General features: G+C 51.3%; 1 protein-coding gene across 11 annotated transcripts in view; it reads right to left on the bottom strand.

Annotated features, from left to right (window-relative positions):
* Positions 1-24,688, bottom strand: part of PC (pyruvate carboxylase) — a 444,838-nt gene that overhangs the window by 299,616 nt on the left and 120,534 nt on the right. The gene's annotated exons all lie outside the window — the stretch shown is intronic.

Raw genomic sequence — 24,688 nt, 5'->3', positions numbered from 1 at the left:
AAGAAATTGTTTGGGGTCACAACCCGCTGCCCCAAAATGGCCCTGAACCAGCCTATTCCCCCTCCACTGAGCCGCAAAACTCAATTTCCACCCTCGGGGGGGGGGGGTGACTGAAAAACATGCTGCCCTGAGGGCTGTAAAAATAGCACCTTAATCTGCTCCTTGGGTGACTTTCGTCACATTTGACTACAGATGTTCCTTGGCTCCTCTTGGAACTGCTGACACAGCTTTATTGGGAGGGGGTGGAAGAAAATCAGACTCCGAGTTCCAGTGTCAAGAAACCGCTCACCTGAGAAACCAGCCCAGCCCGGTGAGCCAGAAACTGGACCGAGAAGGACACCTTCCCTTGTTTCTCAAGGCTGACAAAGCACTCAGGCCAGGGATGCCTTTTCTCCCCTCACAATCTGACGCAACAGGCCGCTTGCTCCCCTCCACAACGCCCCGGACGGCCGCCAAGCCCATACGTGAGAGACACGCCAGTTCTGAGGCAGCCAAATTCATTTCCCCGCGGATTAAAAATTGCCTCTAATGAATGTGAAGGTGGTGGTGGGGGGGCAAATCCTCTTAATTATCTATTTAAGGAGGGAAGGGGGAAAGAAAAGAAAACCCCTGATTAAGCCAAAATGGAAGAAAACGAAGTGTCGTAATCAGATATCATTTTAATCATCAAGGCTAAATCAAATTATGGCGGCAGGGTTTGTAGAAAGGTGAATCAAAGAGAACTCAGCCCGTTGGTTGTAAACTGAGGCTGATGGGAAGGAATGGATGCCGGGAAACTGCTGCGCTTTGGCGCTGTGAGCAAATGTTTGTGCCATGAGGCAGCAGATCCGACCTTTATGCTGGGAAGGGGGCAAGGCTTAGCCCTATTCCGGTCTTACTGACACGGGCTTTCTCAACCAGGGTTTCATGAAACCCTGGGGTTTCTTGATGACCCTGGAAGGGTTTCCTGAATGGGTGGGAGTTCATTAATTGTTAATACATTTTTTCAAAATTTGTTAAACCTTTATAGACTGATTTGACCCCCTCCCAAAATGGCCACTGATGAGCCAGGAGGGGGTAGGAAGGGGAGGGTTCTGGGTGGGCATGTCCACAGCTATCCTTGCAAACCGTATTCTGCATGATCACACCACTTCCGCGGTTTCTCAAAGCCTGAAGGATGTTTCGGGGGGTTCTCAATGGTAAAAAACTTGAGAAAGGCTGTACTAACCCTTCACAAGCTCCCTGATGGCTTTCACATTCTGCTCTCACTCTGGGCCTTGCCTTTCCCTGACCGGCATAGCCTTGACTTCCTCTGACCTCACTTCCTGTCCTATTTCTGGCCTCTGTCCAGAGCAGCCAAAGAAATCCTCCATGCTCCAACGCCTTCTGCCCAAGTCACCCCTTGTCCCTTCTATCTGCATGCATGATGCACACACGATAATTCTCAGAGACCTCAGGCAGGTGTTGGAGTGGGGGCTGTGAATCAGAGATAGAGCACCTGCTTGGTATGTAGCAGGTTCCAGGCTTGGAGAGTAGCTGAGGGGAAAGACCTCCACCTGAGTAATCAGTGCTGAGCTTGGCCGACCAGTGGTCTGGTCCAGCTCAGCAGAAGGCAGCTTCATGCGTCTTTCTGAGGTTTGTTGCCTGAGCGTTGAATCTGCAGCCTTCTGCATGCACTGCACGATCTACGGATCCTTGCCGAGATAAGCCTCTAATCTGTCTAGCCCGCTACAGCCCAATCTGGCCAGCAAGAGATCTCCGGTGTCTCAGGTAGACAAAAGCCCAACATCCTTTCAGCTGGAGATCTCGGGAACTTGTGAGGAGGCTGCCTGCCTAAAAAACTGATGCTCGATCATTGGGGGGGGGGTATCCAAAAGTATTAATTTGAAAACATTGTAAGGTGCTTTTGACCCCAACTTAAAGTCCTCAAGGTGGGAAACTATAAAAGCATTGTGCTAAAATGCAAATAGAGATAAAACCGTCAAACAAAACACAAAGACATCTATGGGGAAGGAGGATCACTGAGAGAAGGCCAAATGAAACAGGAGTCTTCACCCACTGGCAAAAGACCATGAAAGAAGGAAAAAGATGAATATCACTGGGGAGGGGATTCCATAGTTTTGATGCCACGACCAAGAAGACCCTTCCCAGGGTTTCCAGGCATCTAGCCTCAGATGGCAGGGGCACCTGAAGCAGGGCCTTGAAAGATGCACATACTGATTGGGAGTAGCTGGTCCATCAGCAACACTGATCCCAAGCCATATAGACCAGGTGTAGTCAACCTGTGGTCCTCCAGATGTCCATGGACTACAATTCCCATGAGCCCCTGCCAGCAAACACTGACAGGGGCTCATGGGAATTGTAGTCCATGGACATCTGGAGGACCACAGGTTGACTACCCCTGATATAGACCTATAAAGATCAATACCAGCACCTTAACTAGGAATCAAAGTGAGAGTGAGTATAGGTGGAACTAGACTGGAGTTCTATGGTCCCTCTGACCCACTCCAGGCGGAATTCTGACCAAAGCATTCTGCGGTAGTTATCGTTTCTGGACACTCTTCAAGGGCAGCCCCACAGAGCACTTTGCAGTAGTCTAACCTATGACCACAACGGATGGACCACTGATCCAATCCAGCAGGGCTGCTCTTATATGGGCCTAAGTGAGCATCTCAGCCAGCGAGAGCTGTAGCCTGGATTCCCCCCTCCAGGGTAATGAAGCACTGGAGAGCTGAGGCAGACCTTGCCAGCTGCTTCAAGAGGGCTCCAAGGACCGGGAGTAGATCGGAGACAGAAGGCAAGAGAGGGAAAGGAACCTGAGGCTGAAGGAAGGAGGGGAGACAGGGGGAACAGAAGCAGATTGCAGATGAAGGCGGGAGGAGGAGAAGAATTAGGGTAAACAGCGATTCATCAGAGCAGCTTTAATCAGAGGGGGGAAATCCCAATTAACAAAGAACTGCTTTTCGCAGCTGATGATGGGGAAGAGAGGCTCGCGGACTACAGGATCGTTCTGCTTCCTACCAAGCAAGCAGAGGCTGCCGAGCTGGGGTGGTTTTAGAGGCAATAACCAGAAAGCTCTTCGGTCAGGCCTGAGAATGTTTGAACAAGGAGAAAGATGGAGGCCGCCAGGCTTTAAATCAGATCCTTTTATTTTACTTTTTCCAAGGAGCTTGGGATGTCATGCGCACCTCTCTCCACTTTAGCCGCGTGACGACAGCTTTGCACCTTCCAACCCGGCAGCGCTCTTAATCTGTGTCCCGATTTCCTCTCCTCCTAGGCTTGCCAACCTCCAGGTGGGGCCTAGAGATCTCCCAAAACAATATCTGTCCTCCATACAGCAGAGATCGGTTCCCCTTGAGAAAATGGCTTCTTTGGAGGGTGGGCTGGATGGCATCGATCCATATCAGTCTGGCTTTCGACCTGGCCACGGGGTGGAGACGGTGCTGGTCGCCCTGTTGGATGACCTCCGTCGCCAGCTGGATAAGGGCGGGTCGGCAGTGCTGGTTCTTCTGGACCTGTCGGCCGCTTTTGACATCGTGGACCACGAGCTGTTGGTCCACCGCCTTGCCGGCACGGGGATACGGGGCACAGCGTTACGCTGGATACGCTCCTTTCTCCAGGACCGGACCCAGAGGGTTGCAGTGGGAGATGAGTTCTCGCGTTCCTATAGACTCCCTTGTGGGGTCCCTCAGGGTGCGGTCCTCTCCCCCACATTATTCAACATCTTTATGCGCCCTCTGGCCCAGCTGGTACGGAGTTTTGGACTGGGTTGCCACCAGTATGCTGATGACACCCAGCCCTATCTCCTCATGGACGGCCGCCCGGACTCCCCCCCGGAACCATTCGCCAGATGTTTGGAAGCAGTGACAGAATGGTTCGAGCAGAGTCGCCTGAAACTCAACCCCTCCAAGACGGAGGTCCTGTGGCTGGGACGTAGGAGGCAGGACCAGGAAGCGCGCTTACCCACCCTGGCAGGGACGCAACTCACCATCACGTCCCAGGCCAGGAACTTGGGTGTGGCCATTGATGCCTCCCTGACTTTGGAGGCGCAGGTCAAAAAAGTAGCGGGCCAGGCGTTTTTCCACCTTCGCCAGGCCCGACTATTAGCGCCCTATCTGTCCCCTGAACACTTAGCCACAGTGATCCATGCAACGGTCACCTCCAGAATAGATTTCTGTAACTCGCTCTACGCGGGCCTTCCCTTGTCCTTGATCCGGAAACTTCAGCTAGTGCAAAACGCAGCTGCTAGGGTCCTTACTGGCACATCTTGGAGGGCCCACATCCAGCCAGTGCTGAGGCAGCTGCACTGGTTGCCAATTGCTGCCCGGATCCGGTTCAAGGTTCTGGTTCTAACCTTCAAGGCTTTACGCGAGTTGGGACCCACATACCTGAGGGACCGCCTATCGCCCTATGCCCCTCGCAGGGCCTTGCGCTCTGCGGGTGAAAACCTGTTGGTCGTTCCCGGCCCTAGGGAAGCACGCCTGGCCTCGACCAGGGCCAGGGCCTTTTCGGTCCTGGCCCCGACCTGGTGGAATGAGCTCCCGGGAGAGCTGCGGGCCCTGCGGGATCTTTCAACATTCCGCAGGGCCTGCAAGACGGAGCTCTTCCGCCAGGTTTATGGTTGAGGCCGGGGCTGATAATAGATCTATGCCTCCCCCGGGGACTCGGGTTCTGGACCCGAAGCAAAACATCATCAGGACCTCCTCTCCACCCGCTAGTAGTGGGAGGGAGGGGGGGAGTTGAGCTGCCATTCTTGCCATGCCGGCAATATTGGCAATGTTATTATTGTTTTATGGGGTTTTAATGGGGAATTGCGATATTGTTACCCGCCACGAGCCGCAAGGAAGTGGCGGGCTATAAATCTAATAATAATAATAATAATAATAATAATAATAATAATAATAATAATAATAATAATAATAATAATTGTATCCTGCCGAGAGTCCTCCTGGCCCCAAACCCTCCTGGGGCTCTAGCATCAAATTCTCCAGAAATTTCCCACCTTGGAGCTGGCAACCCTATCTCCTCCCCAAAGAATTTCTGCTGATCTCTGAGTCTTAACAGTTTTTTAAAGCAATGTACATAATACACTTAGAAAATAGAGGAACATTGTAGTGAAACCCTATGATGCTCACGGCCAGTAGGCAAAAGGAAATACCCCTCTACCCAAGTGATTAAAATGTGGAATTCGCCACAAGAGGATGTAGTGAAGGCCACCAGTACAGTCAGCTTTAAAGGGGTATTTCAGTAGCTGCTGCACACAGTGACTAAAGGGAGTATATGTTCAGAGGCAGTCAGTCTCAGCGGCAGGAGACAACTTGAGGGAAAGGCCTCATCCTTTCTGCCCTGTTGCTGGCCCTCCAGAGGAGCTGGCTGGCCACTGTGTGAGGCAGGAGGCTGGACTGGAGGGACCCTCCCTGGTCTGACCCAGCAGGGCTCTCCTGTGTCCTTATGAGGGGAAGGCCTCGGCCTCCCTGCCCTGTTGCTGGCCCTGCAGGGGGACTGGCTGGCCCCTGTGTGAGGCAGGAGGCTGGACTGGAGGGACCCTCCCTGGTCTGACCCAGCAGGGCTCTCCTGTGTCCTTATGAGGGGAAGGCCTCGGCCTCCCTGCCCTGTTGCTGGCCCTGCAGAGGGACTGGCTGGCCCCTGTGTGAGGCAGGAGGCTGGACTGGAGGGACCCTCCCTGGTCTGACCCAGCAGGGCTCTCCTGTGTCCTTATGAGGGGAAGGCCTCAGCCTCCCTGCCCTGTTGCTGGCCCTCCAGAGGGACTGGCTGGCCTCTGTGTGAGGCAGGAGGCTGGACTGGAGGGACCTTCCCTGGTCTGACCCAGCAGGGCTCTCCTGTGTTCTTATGAGGGGAAGGCCTCAGCCTCTCTGCCTTGTTGTTGGCCCTCCAGAGGAACTGGCTGGCCTCTGTGTGAGGCAGGAGGCTGGAAGAAGTGGACCCTCACTGGTCTGACCCAGCAGGGCTCTCATTATGTTCTTATGAAATGTTTCAGAAAGATGTTTTGGTAAAGAAATGCATACTGCAGGCTATACCGCTGTGTCTTGTTTGTTGTTCTGAGTACACCCCAACTAGGAAATGTCTGCATTGTTTAACATGTCATGTTCAAATGCTTCCGTTTTGTTTCAGCTCCATTTCAGATTTCTACTTGTTTTCAGACTTGTGCAGTCCAAGCCCTCCTGCATCATTCATCGGCTGTCCCAGCCTGCCTAATGTGTTGACTGGAGCTGTATAATCTGTCTGGAGTCTCAATGAGAACGTCAGACTTTAAATGATGCAACTAAATAAACAAACACACAAAGCCCATGTGAGGTGGGCCAGTGTCAGAGACAGTACAAGTAGTCCGGTGAGGTTTATGCTAAGTGGGAATTTGAACTCGGGGCTCCCATATCCTAGCCTCACCCTCTAACCGAGGGATACCCAAGCAGGCTTGATGGAGCAATGGGACTCCATGAGAACTCCCCAGGGGCTCCGTGGCCTTTCCCCGATATATTTGGTTACAAACTATTCCCACCTGGGGAAGTGGGCGGAGCCTATACACCTACTCCTGTCCAAGTCACCTCCTCTCCCCCCCCATCCTCCTCAGGGGGGCATCATCTGGGCATGGGTCACTGGGGGTAGGCAGGTAGTTGTGAATTTCCTCCATTCTGCAGGGGGCTTGGATGAGGTGATCCTGGAGGTCCCTTCCAACTCTATGATTCTCAGCGTGGCAGAGAGGTGTGGCCAGCTGACATCACTTCCAGCCTGGTTCCGAGGCGCCTCAAGGCCTGCAAACATTTCAGGGGCTCCTCCGCCTACTTGTCTTTCAGTGCTCATCAACCAACTGAAATATACATCGTATTCTTTTCTCTGCTGTTTTTCTCCCACTCTCCACATGCAGCCTCCTTGGGGCAGGGACCCACTTGCTTAGGAAAGTCAACAAAGCATGACAGGTGGTGTAGCAGCTAGACCCAAGCGTCTCCGACTCAGACCATGGATGCCACAGCTTTAAGTGCCTCACACACACACACACACACACACACACACCGTGCCAGGGGAGACCAGGCAACAGAAATCTTCCATCACAGCTAGACCCACTTCCCCAAGCACCGCTTATCTTCTCCCAAGCAACTATTATTGCGTTTTATTTATTCCTGTAATATAAAATGGCTGTAATCTGCTTTGGGAGTCCAGAACAAAACAAACCCTGCACAGCTAGGAAGTCTGGAGGCAAACAGACAAGTCTCCTACTCTGGAAGCAGGAAGGCTCAGATTCAACCACAGAAACTTCAGGCAGCAGGACTGGGGGAAAGCCCAGCCTAAGAAACAAGATGGGGCCTAGCAGACAAGGGAAGACCCCTTCCGCTGAGTCAGGGCCTAATCCGATCCTCTGACCAGCAGTGGCTCTAAGAGCACCCCTGACCACCGGGTCCTTTCAACTGGTCCTGCCCCAAGGCAGCTGCAACCCAACTAATCATGATTTCTGGGGAGGGAACTGGAGTTCAGGGGTCAGGCATGTGGTCGATGTGTAGAAAGTCTCAGGTCTCTCCGGATATCGGTAAATTCCTGGAGGTTCGGAGGGAAAGACTGGGGAGATATTTTACCAAGGATCTATGGCAGCCCTTTTCAATGTTTTTTACCCTTGAGAAACCCCTGAAACGTTCTTCGGGCTTCGAGAAACCCCAGAAATGGTAAGATCGTGCAGAATATGGTTGGGAAGTGGACACACCCACCAGCGGCCCCTCCCCTTCCCAACCCCCCCAGGCCCATCATTGGCCATTTGGGGAAAGAGTGGTGGGTCGACACAACCATATACAGTCATATCACTTGATGAATGTTTAACAAACTTAAGATATATGCAAAAATAATTAACTCCCACCCATTCGGGAAACCCTTCCAGGGCGATCAAGAAACCCCGGGGTTTCACGAAACCCTGATCCATTGTATGAGTCTGCCCTCCAAAGCTGCCATTTTCTCCAGGGGAACAGATCTCTGTATTCTGGAGAACAGCTGTAATTTTGGAAGTATTCCAGTTCACACCTGAAAGTTGGCAACTCTATTGTTTTTCCTGGGGTAGGCATAACTAAATGGCAGAATATAAGTTCTGCAGACAGAAGATCCCGTGCAAGACCTTCACGCAGCCAAACCACCTCCGAGGTCATTGTTGCAGGGCAATGCAGTGAATGATCACGGGGATAATTCTGCAACCAGGGCAATTGAAAAAGGAGAGCAGGACTAGGGAAGACCCTGCCTAGGGCCCTGGAGAGCAGAATTCAGCTGGACTACAGACAAACCAGTCATCTGACACAGCACAAACCCATTCAGTCCCATAGCTCAGTGGCAAAGCATCTGTTTTGCATGCAGAAGGCCGTGGGTTCAATCCCGGCATCTCCAATTAAAGATCTCTGACGGGAAGCGCCGGGGAAGACCTCTCTCTGACTGAGACGTCAGGTCTGTGCCAGATGGACCAAATGCCTGACCCATTCAAGGCGCTTCTCTGTCTCTAGTTTGATGGGGTCGAGCGCACGATTTGCATGCAGAAAGCTCATTCGCCAGCATTTACCGTCGTGAGCTGAGACAGACCTATGGTCTGGTTCGGTGTAAGTCAGATTCGGGGATTCGTTTCCCAGTTCGGCGGCAGTGCCCTGAGTGTCCCCAAGCAACAGCCTGAATTCAGCGTGAAGCCCTTTGTATGCACACCTACAGAGCTGTGTAAATAAAATTATTATGAACAGAGGTGACGGAGGCAACTCCAGGCAACGCAGCTAGAACAAACATTGTTAATTGTCACCTGCAAAATTAACTCGCAGCTGCGATACAAAGGTCTGAATTATTTAGTTGCCGCTTGTAATGGGACTGTCTTGCTCTTTCTCTGAGAAGAAATTCCTCCATGATCTCACCAGAACAGGAAGAGTCGTCTTGGGTCGGACCAGCAGTCCAGTTGGCCACTGTGGTCAAAGAGATGCCCCTGAAAGATGTATTTATCCTAGTTTTTTAGTACATGGAGTACAGTTCTCCATGGAGTACAATTCCCATGAGCTTCTGGAGAGCCAGCTTGTTGTAGTGGTTAGGAGTGCAGATTTCTAATCTGTTGAGCTGGGTTTGATTCCCCGCTCCTCCACATGCAGCCAGCTGGGTGACCTTGGGCTTGCCCGATAAAACTGTTCTGACCAAAGCAGCAATAACAGGGCTCTCACATCCTCACAGGGTGACTGTTGTGGGGAGAGGAAAGGGGAGGCAAATGGAAGCCGCTTTGAGACTCCTACGGCATATAAAGCAGCATATAAGAACCAACTTCTTCTTCTAGTCCATGGACATCTGGAGTGCTACCATTTGGCCACCCATGCACTACACCATATTGGCCATATGAACTCTATGAGGAGGGCACTGAGTCCTGAGTCCCCATCTCTTGTTCTTGCAGGTATTTAAAGCTACACTGCCTTCGCAAGGGGAGGTTCCTAGTTAACCCTCATGACTAAGAGCTTTCAATGGCTTTACTCATCTCTATCAATGTGCCTCCTCCTCGTAAAGCCATAAAAAGGCCCAGCAACTTCGACCTGGATCTTGGAAGCTAAGCAGGGTCGGCCCTGGTCAGTATTTGGATGGGAGGCCTCCAAGGAAGTACAAGGTTGCGATGCAGAGGTAGGCCATGGCAAACCACCTCTGTTTCTCTCTCCATGCCAAACCCCACAGGATCATCGCGAGTCGGCTGTGAGCCGACGGCAAAACGGTGGGAGGCAGACTAGATGTCACAGAGTCCTTGCTGCTAACCCAGGGATGCTGCCACTGTCTTAACTAAGGGGAGAGGAAGAAAACATTCTAGTGATCCACAGGATAACTTTACAAAGCTCTATCATCTCTCCCTCCTTCTCCTTAATGCAGTGGTTCTCAACCTTCTGATGCCGTGACCCTTTAATACAGTTCCTCCTGTTGTGGTGACCCCAACCATGAAATTATGTAAGGGTTCTTTTCACAGAAATTAAACCCAAACTGACAATTGGGGTGAGGATCCATTGTTCATGATTGTATGTGTGTGTGTGTGTATTCCCCTCCCCCCAGTTCTCAGTTCAGCTCTGCCTCTTGTCCCACCATGCTGATCTCGCTCTTTTCCGCTGCTCCAGACAGACTAACGCTCTATCTTGATCTATCCCGCAAGGCTGTTGTGTGGATGGCAACCCCCACCCCAGCCAAGCTGCTTGCTCTACCATTGACCTTATGAAAGGGGTCCTGACCCCCAGGCTGAGAACCACTGCCTTAATGTTATTTTCAACAGTGAGTCAAAAAGTCACCAATGGTGGGATCCAGAAGGGGTCTACTGAGAAGTCAATCCCGGTGACCTCAACGGACTCGGTGGGGCAGGAAGGGCCATCAAGCTACAGCTGGCAAGCGGAGACCCCGTGCGGTTTTCAAGGCAAGGAATGTTCAGAGACGGTTTGACGCTGCCTTCCTCTGCGTAGCAACCGGGACTTCCTTGGCAGCCCCCCACCCAAGTACTGAGCTGGGCTGACCCTGCTTAGCTTTGGAGATCAGACAAGAGCAGGCTAGCCTGGACCATCCAGGCCTGGCCTCCGTGGGACTCCCTCGTTTGAAAGCGTGCTCATAGGGATGCCAACCTCCAGGTGGGACTCCAGGGATCTCCTGGTATTACAGCTCAACTGCGGGCACTTCTCCTGGAGAAAAATGGATGCTTAGGAGGATGGATGCTGTAGGACAGGGCTAGTCAAACTGCGGCCCTCCAGATGTCCATGGACTACAATTCCCATGAGCCCCTGCCAGCATTGGCTGGCAGGGGCTCATGGGAATTGCAGTCCATGGGCATCTGGAGGGCCGCAGTTTGACTAGCCCTGCTGTAGGATCATGCCCCACTGAGGTCCCTGTCCTCCCCAGGCTCCAACCCAGATCTCTAGAAAGTTGCATCTGGCTGCCCCACCCCGCCGGTCGGCAGGGGGGAATTGGCAACCCTGTGGGTCAAGGATCGAAGCCCTAATTTAACCCTCGGGATTCCTTAGCTAATCAACCCTCGGGATTCCCCACACAGACTCCTCTCAACTGTCTCAAGCTCGATCTTCTGTGCTAATTATGGCTCCTCTCTCCAATGGGCCCAGTGGTGGTTCAAAGTCTTCCCCCCACCCTTGAAAAAATCCACCCCTGTCCGAGGACCCCGCCCCCCACCCCTGGATTATGCACCACTTGACCTCCCGGGAGTTTCTCGACAACCAACTCCCTGCCGTTAAGCCCCTGAACCACTCAGTGCTGTCAGCTTATCCCAGCAATAACGGCTGGGAGTTTATTAATAGAGTCAAGGTCGAGAGTTTTTGCTCCAGGCTGGGGGGGGGGAGTGAAGGGGGGGTTGCCTGAGAGCCTGGCCTCCAGATCTGCTGCTGGCTCTTTGTGCCTGCCGTTTAAGAAGATCCGACCAAGGATAATAGGGAGAGGCGGCGGATGGGGGTGGACCTGGGGGCTGGAGGGAGAGCGCAGGGAGCTTCGTAGCCCAGGGAGGGAGGGTGGCGAGACTCAATCCAGAGTCACCACTGCCCTCTAGTGCCCAGCGCCCCACGCAGTCTAGGTGTGGGGGGGGGGGAAATACCTGCAAGATGTGGGCACACTCGGCTGGCGGGTATTGAGAAAGACTGAGGAATCAGGGATCTGCCTCTCCCAAGTGGAGGAAGGAGTGGGCTGCAGGTCAAATCAGGCCTGATCCTTCCCGGGTAGCCCAAACAGCCAACTTTTTCACGATTGAGAAACCCCTGAAGTGGGGCGATGGTGCAGAATATGGGTGGGAAGCAGCGCTGGGTACCTTCCCCTCCCCACCCCCTCCCGGCCCATCACTGTCCACTTTGGGGGGGGGGGCGACTTGACCCTATACAGTCGTATCACCCGATAAATGTTTAACCCATTTAAAAAATATATTTTAAAATGAATCAACTCCCACCCATTCCGGAAGCCTTCCAGGGCCATCCAGGAACCCCGATTGAGAAAGCCTGGACCAGGGGTAGTCAAACTGCGGCCCTCCAGATGTCCATGGACTACAATTCCCACGAGCCCCTGCCAGCATTTGCTGGCAGGGGCTCGTGGGAATTGTAGTCCATGGACATCTGGAGGGCCGCAGTTTGACTACCCCTGGCCTGGACTAAGCTGAGGCCCTCGAAATTTGGACACATTCTGAGAAGGCGAGACGCCCTTGGAGAGACAAGCGTGCTGGGAAAAGTGGAAAGCAGCAGAGAAAGAAGAAGGCCCAATGGGAGACGGAGTGGCTCAGTGAAGGAAGCCACCACCTGCGGGAGGCTGCTAACGATAGGATCATTTGGAGGTCGTTCTTGCGTTCATAGGGTCAACAGAAGTCAAAGAGATTTGACAGCACTTAACACATATTCTCTGTCTCTCTCTCTGTCTCTCTCTCTCATACATACACACACACACACACACACACACACACCCTCCTGCATGCATAAACTAAAGTCTTGACACTCGGCTGCCATGGCAACCAAGAGGTTCACAAAGGCAATCCAAGAGTCCCTAGCTGGGCCTTCTGACACTAAAAACTGGCCTTCCTTTACAGGGCTGTTGTAAGCCTGATGGCAAGATGGACGCAAGCTTCTTATTTTTTTTCTAAAAATGCCAAATAAATAAGCAGGGAGGGGCACAGAGCAAAGACGGAGCATTTGATTTGCCTGCAGAAAAGGCGCCGGCTTCATCTTAGGCCTCTCGGTGGAAGGCTCTCAGGTCAGAGTTGTGGGCAGATCCCGGAGAGACTCTGCTAGTCAGAACAGCGGGAACCGGGTCCAACGAGATGGGGGGGGGGGGGACGGGACGAGCTTCTGAGAGCCAAAGCTGGTATCTGATGGAGCTTCGACTCTCTAAATCAGGGGTAGTCAAACTGCGGCCCTCCAGATGTCCATGGACTACAATTCCCAGGAGCCCCCTGCCAGCGTTCGCTGGGAATTGTAGTCCATGGACATCTGGAGGGCCACAGTTTGACTACCCCTGCTCTAAATCCTCTCCCGACCATACCCAAAAATATAATATATATATATAGTGTTCTCTGTGATGCTGCTGAATTCGAATTGAGCTCTTCTGCAACAGGCCAATACACCCTCTGAAACTATCTGCTAGTCAGAGCAGACTGGCCTGACTCAAACAGACCAATGGTATGAGGCAGCTAGGCATGTTGACCAGTTCTAGGGAGGGGCCATGGCTCCGTTGTCAGGCAGGGGTCTTGCACATGTTTGGGGCTGGGAGAGCCAGCGTGGTGTAGATCACCGGTCCTCAACCCCCGGTCCGTGGATCAGTCAGTAGTGGGCCGTAGCTCCTCCTTGTCCTCCTCCCTGGCTGCTGCCTTGGGGGCTGCCCTGCCACTCTGCCGCCGGCTCACCTTTGGTGCTCTCCACGGCCGCCATGGTTGGGGCTCCCCCTCGGCGTGGCACTGCACAGCTGCTGCTGGCAGCGCCCCCCAGAGGGTGGCAGGAAGTTAGGGGCGCCGGCAGGAAAGCAAGTGGAGCAGGGGCTCAGGCGGCGGCGGTGACATCCCTTGGCAAAAGACTACTCCCCCCTCCCCGGGCCTCAGTAAAAATGTCAAGCGTTGACCGGTCCCCGGTGATAAAAAGGTTGGGGACCACTGGTGTAGATGATAAGGCGGCCTCTAATTGGAGAGCCGGATTTGATTCCCCCACTCCGCCCCCCCATGAGGTCTGCTGGTGACCTTGGGCTAGTCACAGTTCTCTCAAAATTCTCTCAGCCCCACCTGCCTGTTGAGGAGAGAAGAAGGGAAAGGTGACCATCAGTGGCTTCTTCAGGTAGAGAAAATCTGGGGATGAACCAGAGCCCTTCTTCACTTCTCCAGTCCCCAGCACTTCCCATTAAGGAGACTGAGGCCTCCGGTGCTGGGAGCCGAGAAAGACCTTTGCCTGTGGGCCATAAGGCCCCAGTGGAGTTCCTGAAAGCCACAGAAATCCCCTCTGCAGGCTGCCTTCAGGGCAGGCGGAAAGAAAAGGAAGAGAGTGGACGCTGCCTTTCCGTTCCATTTCCCTGACAGAAACCACAAACACGTGGCGCTTCCGTTAGCCGCAGCAAGAGGCAGAAAATGAGATGGAAACCCTTTGTGTTACTTCCAGAGCGTGCTCATTGCGGTTAATTGCGTGGGTGCCCATCAAGGAAATGGCAGAGAAGAAGGGGGTGATGATGTTTACCTGACACTCCCTTTCCCTCCAGCCAAGGGTTGCCAGCTCTGGGCTGGGAAAGGCCTGGAGATTTGGGGGAGTGGGGCCTGAGGAGGGCAGGGTTTGGGGAGGGGAAGGACTTCAATGGGGTAGAATGCCACAGTGCAGTGTCCATCTTCAAAAGCAACCCTTTTCTCCGGGGGAACTGATCTCTGTTGCCTGGAGATCCATTGTAACCCCAGAAGATCTCCAGGCCCCACCTGGAGGCTACCAACCTCAGCCATGGCTGTAGTCTGCAGGCTCCCTTCCCCTGCTCCGGGGCCATGGTCCTGAGTCTCCTTTGCCCTGGCTGCTTTTGTAAAAGGGAAGAAAACATCAGATGATCCGATCAGAGGTCTTGCCCCTGATAGCCACAGCCATTGATAACAGCTGCCAGTCTCCACAGGAGACACCCAGCGATAGATGACACCACAGTCTGATTCAGCTCCTTGGGCTGGTCACAGGTCTCTCAGAGCTCTCTCAGCCTCGCCTACCTCACAGGGTGTCTGTTATGGGGAGAGGAAGGGAAGGCGACTGTAAGCTGCTTAAAGATGCCTTTGGGTAGCAAAAAGCAGGGTACAAAAAGCCAGCTTCTCTTCTCTCGGCAGCCTGAACCGATCTGGCACATGCGTTTATTGATTTTTAACTACATTTCTCCCCCCCCCCCCCCCGACCCTTCCCTAACACTTTGATTCTGGTGAAGCGCTCTCAACGAAGAAGGGCCTCACCACTTTCCCATCTGGCCAAACTGACACTGATAGTTAATGGAAAAACAGAAGAGGTGTTTCAAGAACAATGGGGCCCTTATCTGAATTATTTAAGAAGAAGATAAACTAAAAGGGGACACTTAATAGAGGGGATTTAAGTGTAACAAATGAAGAGCATAATCTATTTTTCTTTGTATTAACATTTATATTATCTGTTCTTTTTCTATTTTTTTATCTTTATGAAAATATATATATATATATATATATATATATATATATATATATATATATATATATATATATATATATATATATATATATATATATATATATATATATATATATATATATATATATATATATATATATATATAAATAAATAAAGGTATCCCCTGTGCAAGCACCGAGTCATGTCTGACCCTTGGGGTGACGCCCTCTAGTGTTTTCATGGCAGACTCAATACGGGGTGGTTTGCCAGTGCCTTCCCCAGTCATTACCGCTTATGGAAGGCTGAGTCGACCTTGAGCCGGCTGCTGGGATTGAACTCCCAACCTCATGGGCAGACAGCTCCAGACAGCATATCGCTGCCTTACCACTCTGCGCCACACCTAGAGGCTCATATATATATATATATATATATAAATAAAAGAAACAAAGAGGAAATGTGATCTCTTTCCTTCTCCCGCATGATGTGTTCCCTTGTGCTCAGCTCTCTGTATCCATCGCTCCTTTCCCTCCCCTGCCATCAGCATACACACGCCACAAAAAAGGCTTGAGAATTAACCGTGAAACCCGCATCTCGCTGCTGCCGGTGAGGAATATGTCATGGCCCTGCAGACACAAGGCTTCCATTTCGCCGTCCTTCACTGCTGACAGCAAGGCCAATTACAAATACCCACACTGCCGTTCCGAGGTCCTCTGCTACTCAAGGTGTCTTTTGAAAGAGGATGGGGGAAACATGCAGAGGATGGCCAAACCTCCATGGCAGAGGTAGAATACCTTTGAATAGCAATTACGGGAAGGGGAAGGGGGAGGGGAGGGGGAGTCTTTGCTTCACAGTGGCCTTGTGAGTTTGCCACTGGCCCCTGCCCAGCATCTGTGGAAACCAGATGCAGGACTGGACGAATCACCACTCTTATTGTATTCTTCGCACATCCATGTGGCCTTATTTAAAGTGGCAAGACACACGCAGACATAGGGTTCCGGGAGGGGGGAGCCCAAGGAAGGTGGAGCTTGGTGAGGGGAAGGACTTCCGTGGGGTTCAGTGTCCTAGAGTCCACCTTCAAAGTGGGCATTTCCCCAGGCGAACTGGTCTCTTTTGTATGAAGATCAGAGGTAATCCCGGATCTCCAGCTACCACCTGGAGGTTGACAAACTCAGCTCAGAAGGGATGACAAAAATCTACCCTCCCACGCCTCTGAATCTTGCATTCCAGCTTAACCAGGATCCAGACCCATCCCCCAATAAAAACGTCCCAATGCCCCCTTTACAAATATTTCAAAATTTGAATAGTAAGGGGTACATTACCATTGTATCTAGAGAGCTGGCTCTGTTGAGAGCTGAGGAGATTGGGCCTTACCGTACCGTCTTCCTTCTCCCAAGCTGTTCCCAGTTGGGACTCATAATCTATCCTATGTCACTCTATCCTGCCCTACTCTATCCCATGTCACTGCTGCAGGAGCATTTGGATCTGGGGTTTTATTTATATTTTTTTTTAAATGTACATCCTGCTTTTTTGCTTTGTTTAAAGTGACTCATGACTCAAAAAAAATCCAAAGGGGAAGAAAAACAGCTGGGTTTTTGCACCCTATTTTGTACTACCCGAAGTAGTCTCAGGGCCGGCTTGGTGTAGTGGTTAAGAGCGGATTGTAAGCTGCTTTGAGACTCCTTCTAGTAGAGAAAAGCAGGGTAGAAAAGCCCACTCTTCTACAATCGCCCTCCCTTCCTCTCCCCACAGTACTCACTCTGTGAAGTAGGCGAGGCTAAGAGAGCCCAGGTATCACTGCTCAGGGAGAACAGCACTATCAGCACAGTGACCAGGCCAAAGTAACCCAGTTTGTTGCATGTGGAGGAGTGGGGAATCAAACCCAGCTTTCCAAATTAGAAGCCACTGCTCATAACCACTACACCAAGCTAGCTCTCAAAAAAGAGAACCAAGGATTTGCAGGATAAATCTCCTCCATAAGCATCCAAAGAGCTAACATCGTGACCAACTTCAGCATTCAACACCACAGAATCCACCTGGGCGTGTGGAACGTTGCCTTAGGACGTTGCCTAATGAACCTCTTGTGGTATACCATAACAAACAGGCAGGTTCAAGTCAGGTAGAGATGTCTGTGATGGAAGGGGGACACCCCTCACAGGAACAGGTGGAAGAATCCAAAATTGGTGTGTAGGCGGACCTTTGGGGGTGTGAGCATCCCAAGCTGGAAAAGGATTTCTAACCAACACCTTGGATCCACATAGAATCAGGTCTTTAGTCCGCTGAAGTCAGTGTTAAGTCTCTCACATCACCTCCTGCCTTGTCTTGCCAACTGGAGAGGATGGGGAATCAAACTGGGGACCTTCTGCATGCCAAGCAGAGGTTCTTCTACTAAGCCATAGCCTCTCCTAGGGGGAAAAAAACCCCCTGAAAATTGGGAAACAAACTTGGAAGCCTGACTGGAACAAACAGGCGGTTCAGAGGCCAAAGAAAAAGGGATCTAGAGGGAGGTATGGGGAAATCACAACTACAGATGGGCACGTGCAAATGATAGCAAGGAGGTTGGGAAATGTAGAGCAGTGTAATGGTCCGATGGCTGGACTAGGGCTGGTTCCAAAACTACACAGGCTCAAAGCTTGTTGTGTGACCACAGAGCCACACATGCGCTCTCTCTCTCTCTCTCTCTTTCTCTCATCCCAACACAGTTCAAAGGGCAGTTGTTCAAAGGGAGAACCAAGATCCACCTCCCAAAGGTGGGAAACACACTACAGAGATCCCTGTCCCCCTCACTGCCTGGGCAGACAGACCCCAAGGTGTCCATTCCTTGAAGAGGGGGCCTTTGCAGCCACCCATGTATCCTGTTCCCCTCTTCACCAAAATAAACTGGTATCCAACCTGTGCCTGTATCCATCATTCACTTGCAGGCTCCAATACAAAACATCTGCTTTTGGCAGCACTGGGCCAAATGCCTTCGTTTTTGCTTATTTTGAGTCTGCAAGAAGAAGAGGAGGAGGAGCTGTTTTTTTGTATCCCGCTTTACACTACTCGAAGGAATACCAAAGCAACTTACAAAACGTTTTCCCTTCCTCTCTGGTTTTTGTACCCTGCTTGTATACTTTGCTGGTTTTTATATCTTACTTATCCCTGCCTACCAAAGCGGATCACAACAAAATCTGAGCCCAGTGGCACCTTTAAGATCAACAAAGATCTATTCAAGGCATGAGCTTTTGTGTGCATACACACTTCCCCAGACTATGGAACAGGGATCATAAGGGTACTAATATAAGGAGAAAGTAAATCAGAAGCAAATTAGAATCATAGAATCATAGAGTTGGAAGGGGCCATACAGGCCATTTAGTCCAACCCCCTGCTCAACGCAGGATTAGCCCTAAGCATCCTAAAGCATTAGTAAACAGCATCCTAAATATGCAGGATAATCATTCCTTGCTGGAAAAGCAAACCAGTCCTTTGGGTTCAATTGTCCTTCACAAAAACATTGGGGGAATAAAACTGTTAAGCTTAGTGATTAATGGCAGACACTTTCCCAGTTGTGAAAAAAACTGGGAAAGAATTAAAAGAGACCTGTTGCAGCCCACCCATCTCCACCCAAGCATGGAGGCATCCCCACAAGTGCCAAACCATGCTGCCGTTATCCTGTCCTGAGACCAGAAAGTCAGATTCTAAATTACACTGCATACTTACTTACATCACATGACAGTCTCATTGTCCCAAATAAAATAAAAAGAAGAGTGGATCGTAAGGAATGTGGATAGAATAACTCTTTGCTAGTTTGGTGTAGTGGTTAGGAGTGCAGACTTCTAATCTGGCATGCCAGGTTCGATTCTGCACTCTCCCACATGCAACCAGCTGGGTGACCTTGGGCTCATCACAGCACTGATAAAGTTGTTCAGACCGGGCAGTGATATCAGCTGCTTTGAGACTCCTTCGGGTAGAGAAAAGTGGCATAGAAGAACCAACTCCTCCTCCTCCTCCTCCTCCCCCTCCCCCTCCTCCTCCTCCTTCTTCTTCTTCTTAGTGACATTGGACTCAAATTCTGTTGCGCTACTTCAGACCAACATGGCTACCCACTTGAAAGCGGATCACAATCACCTTCCCTTTCTCTCCCCGTGAGGTAGATTGGGGCTGAAAGAGCTCTGAGAGAACTGTGACTGGCCCAAGGTCACCCAGCTGGCTGCACATGGAGAAAGAGTGGGGAATCCAACCTGGTTCTCCAGATCAGAGGCTGCTGATCTTAACCATGACACCAAGCTGGCTCCCCAGGGGCCACGCTGTCCTAGATCAGCTGTGCTGTCCTGTACCTTCTTGATTCAACTTGCTTTCTGGCATTTCCTCGCTTTGCCATTATTTGTTGACAAACGTGCTCAGAGACCGAGCAGAGAGGTGGGACAGGAAATGTTCTGGGTGAACGGATATGAATTCTCAAGGGAACCACCCAGATCAAAAGAAGACGTGGGGCAGGCCAGGCTGGCTGGGGACAAGTGCTGGGTGTATTTCTAGGCCGGAGCAAGCTGCTCGCCTCTCTACACAGACAGCTTCCTAGCCAGCTGCAGTGTCGGACTGGGTGGGGGAGCAGCACGGAAGAGGCACGCTAGGCCTTTGCTGGGAAAACAGCCCCCCCGGGGGCCGGGCCGTCGCTTTGATGGAGAGCTCGGCAGCTCCCGCTGCTCACATGCATCCTTCCGCTCCACTCCGGGAGATGTTTCTAAATCTCTCTTGCCGACACTCGGTGACACTTGGAAGCCACCGGGCTCCTTAGGCAGGAGGCTGATCAAGGCAGCCGGAACAGAGGGCTTGTTTCTAATCTGTGGAGTCCTCTTTATTCTCTGCTCCGCTTTTCCCTGTGTGAATTACAATGAAGCTATAAGATGTACAGCCCTCCCCATCCAAATCACCGTTGCGAGGAAGGCTCAGCTGCCCTACCTATCAGTGTAAACCCCACCCCCACCCCACCCACAGAGGTCCCCTCTCCTGGAAGAAGGGAGCCACTTCCAGCAGAATCAGAGTTGCTCGTACACCTGAAGCTGCCTCGGTCCATCAAGGTCAGCATTGACTACTCTGACTGGCAGCTGCTCTCCAGGATTTCAGGAAAAGGACTTGCACAGCACCGGTTGGCTGGCCCTTTTAACTGGAGATGCCAGGGACTGAACCTGGGGCCTCCTACATGCCAGGCAGATGTTCTGCCATGGAGTCCTAGCCCTTCTCCAACTTGCCACTGTTGAAAACAGATGTTGGACTGTTGGAATAGGCAATGTCTGTTGTACAAAGATAAGAAGAGAAGAAGACCCTGAAGGGGGCAGCAAGAACTGTTAGCTAGGTCAGAGAGTTCAGGATCTTTCTCTCCTATTAAGTGTGCTTTCTTGCCTGTCCCTAGATTGCTACTCTTAGGGCAATATCCTCCTTCTTCTCAGAAGCTTCTCTCTCTCTCTTCTTAGGTAGCCATGTAGACAGACACCTGTCTGTATTTCTCCACTGCCCAATCACAGCATGTCGTTCCATAAATAAATCCTTTTCTCTCCTTTATCCCAAAATACAGCCTGTACATATGTATGATTTATTTACCCTGCTAACATGGACTAGGCAGACTATTAATATTATTATTATTATTATTATTATTATTATTATTATTATTATTATTTTATTAAAGGTAAAGGTAAAGGTATCCCCTGTGCAAGCACCGAGTCATGTCTGACCCTTGGGGTGACGCCCTCTAGCGTTTTCATGGCAGACTCAATACAGGGTTGGTTTGCCAGTGCCTTCCCCAGTCATTACCGTTTACCCCCCAGCAAGCTGGGTACTCATCATCATCATCATCATCATCATTATTATTATTATTCCCCACTACTCCCAGAGCCAGCTCGTGGCGTGTTACAGGCGTCCGATAAAAACCCATTAAAACCGCCATTAAAAGGACACAAAACCCAAGACATAAAATCACAATAGAAAAGAGAATTGGCTCAACCCAGCAGGCCTACTCTTACCCCGAGGAGGAATGGCGATTTAAATACTGAGTAACTAATGACAGAGATCACACTAGTTCAAGATGAAGAGCTGTGTCCGTCTAGGCCAGGGGTAGTCAAACTGCGGCCCTCCAGGTATACATGGACTACAATCCCCATAAGCCCCTGCCAGCATTCATTGGCATGGGCTCATGGGAACTGTAGTCCATGGACATCTGGAGGGCTGCAGTTTGACTACCCCTGGCCTAGACCAGGCTTTCTCAACCAAGGTTTCATAATTCTATGGATCCATCTCACATGGAAGTCTTCCTCTTTTGGGGCGGTCTTCAGCTTTTCCTAGCTCAGCTGTCTTTTCTGGTGACTCTGAAGAAAATGCCATTCTTCTGAGAATAGCTGATTTGTCATCTCAGCATGTATCTGCACACCAGAAGTTTGGCCTTCACATTGCATATCTCCACCCTGCCAGGTGGGCAAGGTGTTACTTTTCCCAACTCTCCTAGAACAGGGGTAGTCAACCTGTGGTCCTCCAGAGGTTCATGGACTACAATTCCCATGAGCCCCTGCCAGCAAGTGCTGGCAGGGGCTCATGGGAATTGTAGTCCATGAACCTCTGGAGGACCACAGGTTGACTACCCCTGTCCTAGAAAACATGGCTTGCACAACTGGATCCATCGACAAGGAGTTCAAGCGGGCAGCCCTGCCTTCTTCTCAGTGGGCCACAGAGGCAACAGCCTAACACAGATGCATTCCCTGCTCTCCTTTTTTAATTCCCCGGCAAAAAAAAAAAGCAACAGCCAGAGAGCCTGAAGGATCAAGAAGCCAGCCTCCTCCAGCTCCCGTCGCCTCATCCTCACTGGCAGACGTGCTCCCGGAAGCAGCTGCCACCGCCTCAAGCTAAAGACCTCGCAAATGACACAGACAGCTCTGGATTGCAGCGGAGAAAGAATCCACAGCGGCGGTTCTCTGCCAGTGGCTCCCCCCCCCCCCCCGGAAAAAAAATCCATTCTAAGACGAGCTGGCCAGCAACACGATGGTTTAACTGGGAGGCCCTGCCCAGAGCCAGGGTGGCCAAGAAACCACTTTGTCATTGTTTGTAAAAGCCAACAATAGCAGCAGTTGGACAGAGCGAGGGAGAGAGGGAAAGAGGGAGAGCACAAGAGCACACACACACCTCCCACGGAAGTCGACTAACCCTATGGGGCTCCCTAGTATTGATTCTGGTCATTGGTCCAGGTGTGCTCTTCTTTGGGGCAGCTGATCAGGGGGCAGCCAATCCCTGCGGACTCAGACAGGGGTCTTCACCTAGGACTGGGGATCTTTTGCACCCAGAGCAAGTGGCAGACCACAGATCTCCTTCTAACAGCCTGTGAAGCTGCCCAACTGATCCAGTTCTGTGTATTCTGACATCCGCTCTTGGAGGTATAGGCAGAAAGAGGTGATTCCCTCTCTGAAGCATGAAATCCTTCACTGGAGGTGCCTGGGAGGTCACCTGCGGACTCTTCATGTGCACAGCAGGTGCCCCACTGCAGACATGGAAACTTCCCCCCAATGTTGCACACAGCTCCTTTGCAGCTCTGGCCCAAGCGTCAGTCGATCTGAGGCAGCTGTGCTTCTTCTGAGTGGCAGAGATTGCATGGTGCTTCAGGCAGAGAGCCTTTCGGAGCCCTGATCCTATTAGCTGGGAAGGCTGAGGATTGGACCTCAGGCCTTGGGGGCAAGAATGTAAAAATAACCTTACCGGATCAGATGAATCCAAGAAGTCCATCATCCCATTTCCCAACAGCGCTAAGCAGATGCTTTTGATGCATCCACCGGCAACCCTTCCCTGTTATCAGGAGCTGGTATTCAAAGGCAGAATGCCTCTGGATTTGGACATTCCACTTAGCTAACAAATGTTAATGCACTTCCTTTCCCCTGAATCTGTCTCATGCACTTTTAAAGGTGGGACGATGAGGACTGCCTCCTCTCTGCTTTAGTCGGAGATGTATTATGTGAAAAGATGCTTGATTTCCTCCATTCTGATTCTACCGCTTATTGTATTTTATTTGAGGAGTCCAAACCCTAAAGAATTATTTCCATCCCCATTCGCGGTCTCCAAAACACTTGCTTCTATGTATGAAGTCTCCCCAAAATATGAAGTCAGCATCTTCCCAGGGCTTCGATTCATGTTTGAAACATGAGGCCAGATTGGTGTAGTTGTTAGGAGTGCGGATTTCTGATCTGGCATGCCGGGTTCGATTCTGCACTCCTCCACATGCAGCCAGCTGGGTGACCTTGGGCTCGCCACAGCACTGATAAAGCTGTTCTGACCAAGCAGGAATATCAGGGCTCTCTCAGCCTCACCCACCCCACAGGGTGTCTGTTGTGGGGAGAGGGAAGGGAAGGCGACTGAAAGCCGCTTTGAGACTCCTTCGGGAAGAGAAAGGCGGCATATAAGAACCAACTCTTCCTCTTCTTCTTCCACCCCCTTTGGAAACAGACCCATGGTTACTACTTTTAGAAAACTTCACGGAAGCCGAATGGCTAGGGATGAAGTGATGGGAAGAAGAAGAGTTGGTTTTTATACCTCGCTTTTCTCTGCCCAAAGGAGTCTCAAAGCAGCTTACAGTCGCCTTCCCTTCCTCTCCCCACAACACACCTCCCGTGAAGTAGGTAAGGCTGAGAGAGCTAAGAGAACTGTTTGGCGATAGACCGATTCTAACAGGACTGTGACTAGCCCAAGGCCATCCAGCTGGCTGCATGTGGAGGAATGGGGAATCAAACCCAGCTCTCCAAATTAGAGGCCACCACTTTTAACCACTACACCAAGCTGGCTCTCTTGACTGAAACCCCCATATCTCATTTCCCAATGCAAGTAAGTCACATTCCATGAGCCTGACAAGGAGAAGACATGGAGGATGGTGACTGAACCTCAAGAGAAGGATTCCTCTACAACACTGAGGTTCCTTCACCTTTTGTCTTTAAAGAGATGAAGTCCCACCCTCTTTCTTCATTGGAGAGGATTCACTCCTTCCGCCAGCATCCAGTCAAATTCAGGAACCTTCCAACCCCACCAACCTAGCCAACTCCAGAAGAGGGGGAAGAGCTGTTAAACCTGACGAGTTCCCTCCAGAGAGGCAGGAATGCAACATAGCAAAGCTGGGGCTTCCTGCCGGCCAGTGATACAAGACTAGCCATGATCCTGACATCTCCTCAGTAGGAGCTAGCCATGGTCCTGATTTCTGCCAACCGTGGGCCAGTTGTCACTAGGAGATAGACATGATCCTGACAACTCCTCACTAGAAGCTAGCCACGGTCCTGATTACTGCCAGCCTTGGACCATCATTCACTAGGAGCCAGCCATGGTCCTGATTAGTGCCAACCCTGTGCTGGCTCTCACTAGAAGCTAGCCATAGCCCTGACAACTCCTCACTAGGAGCTAGCCATGGTCCTGAAGACTGCTCACTAGAAGCTAGCCATGGTCCTGATTAATGCCAACCCTGGTCAGAGCACACCTTGCAGATGACAGCCTGAAGAAGGGCACAGTGCCTTGTCCAGATAGAGCTTCTAGGAAGGTCCTGCTAGTCCAAGGCTTCCACCACTGAACCATGCCCCACAATGTTCTACCCCCACCACTCCTCCAGACTCAAATCGCTCCCCAACACT

Source organism: Paroedura picta, chromosome 1, assembly GCF_049243985.1.
Source record: "Paroedura picta isolate Pp20150507F chromosome 1, Ppicta_v3.0, whole genome shotgun sequence".
NCBI lineage: Eukaryota > Metazoa > Chordata > Lepidosauria > Squamata > Gekkonidae > Paroedura > Paroedura picta.
Note: the sequence above shows the minus strand (reverse complement) of the source record. Positions and strands in the feature narration are given on the sequence as shown.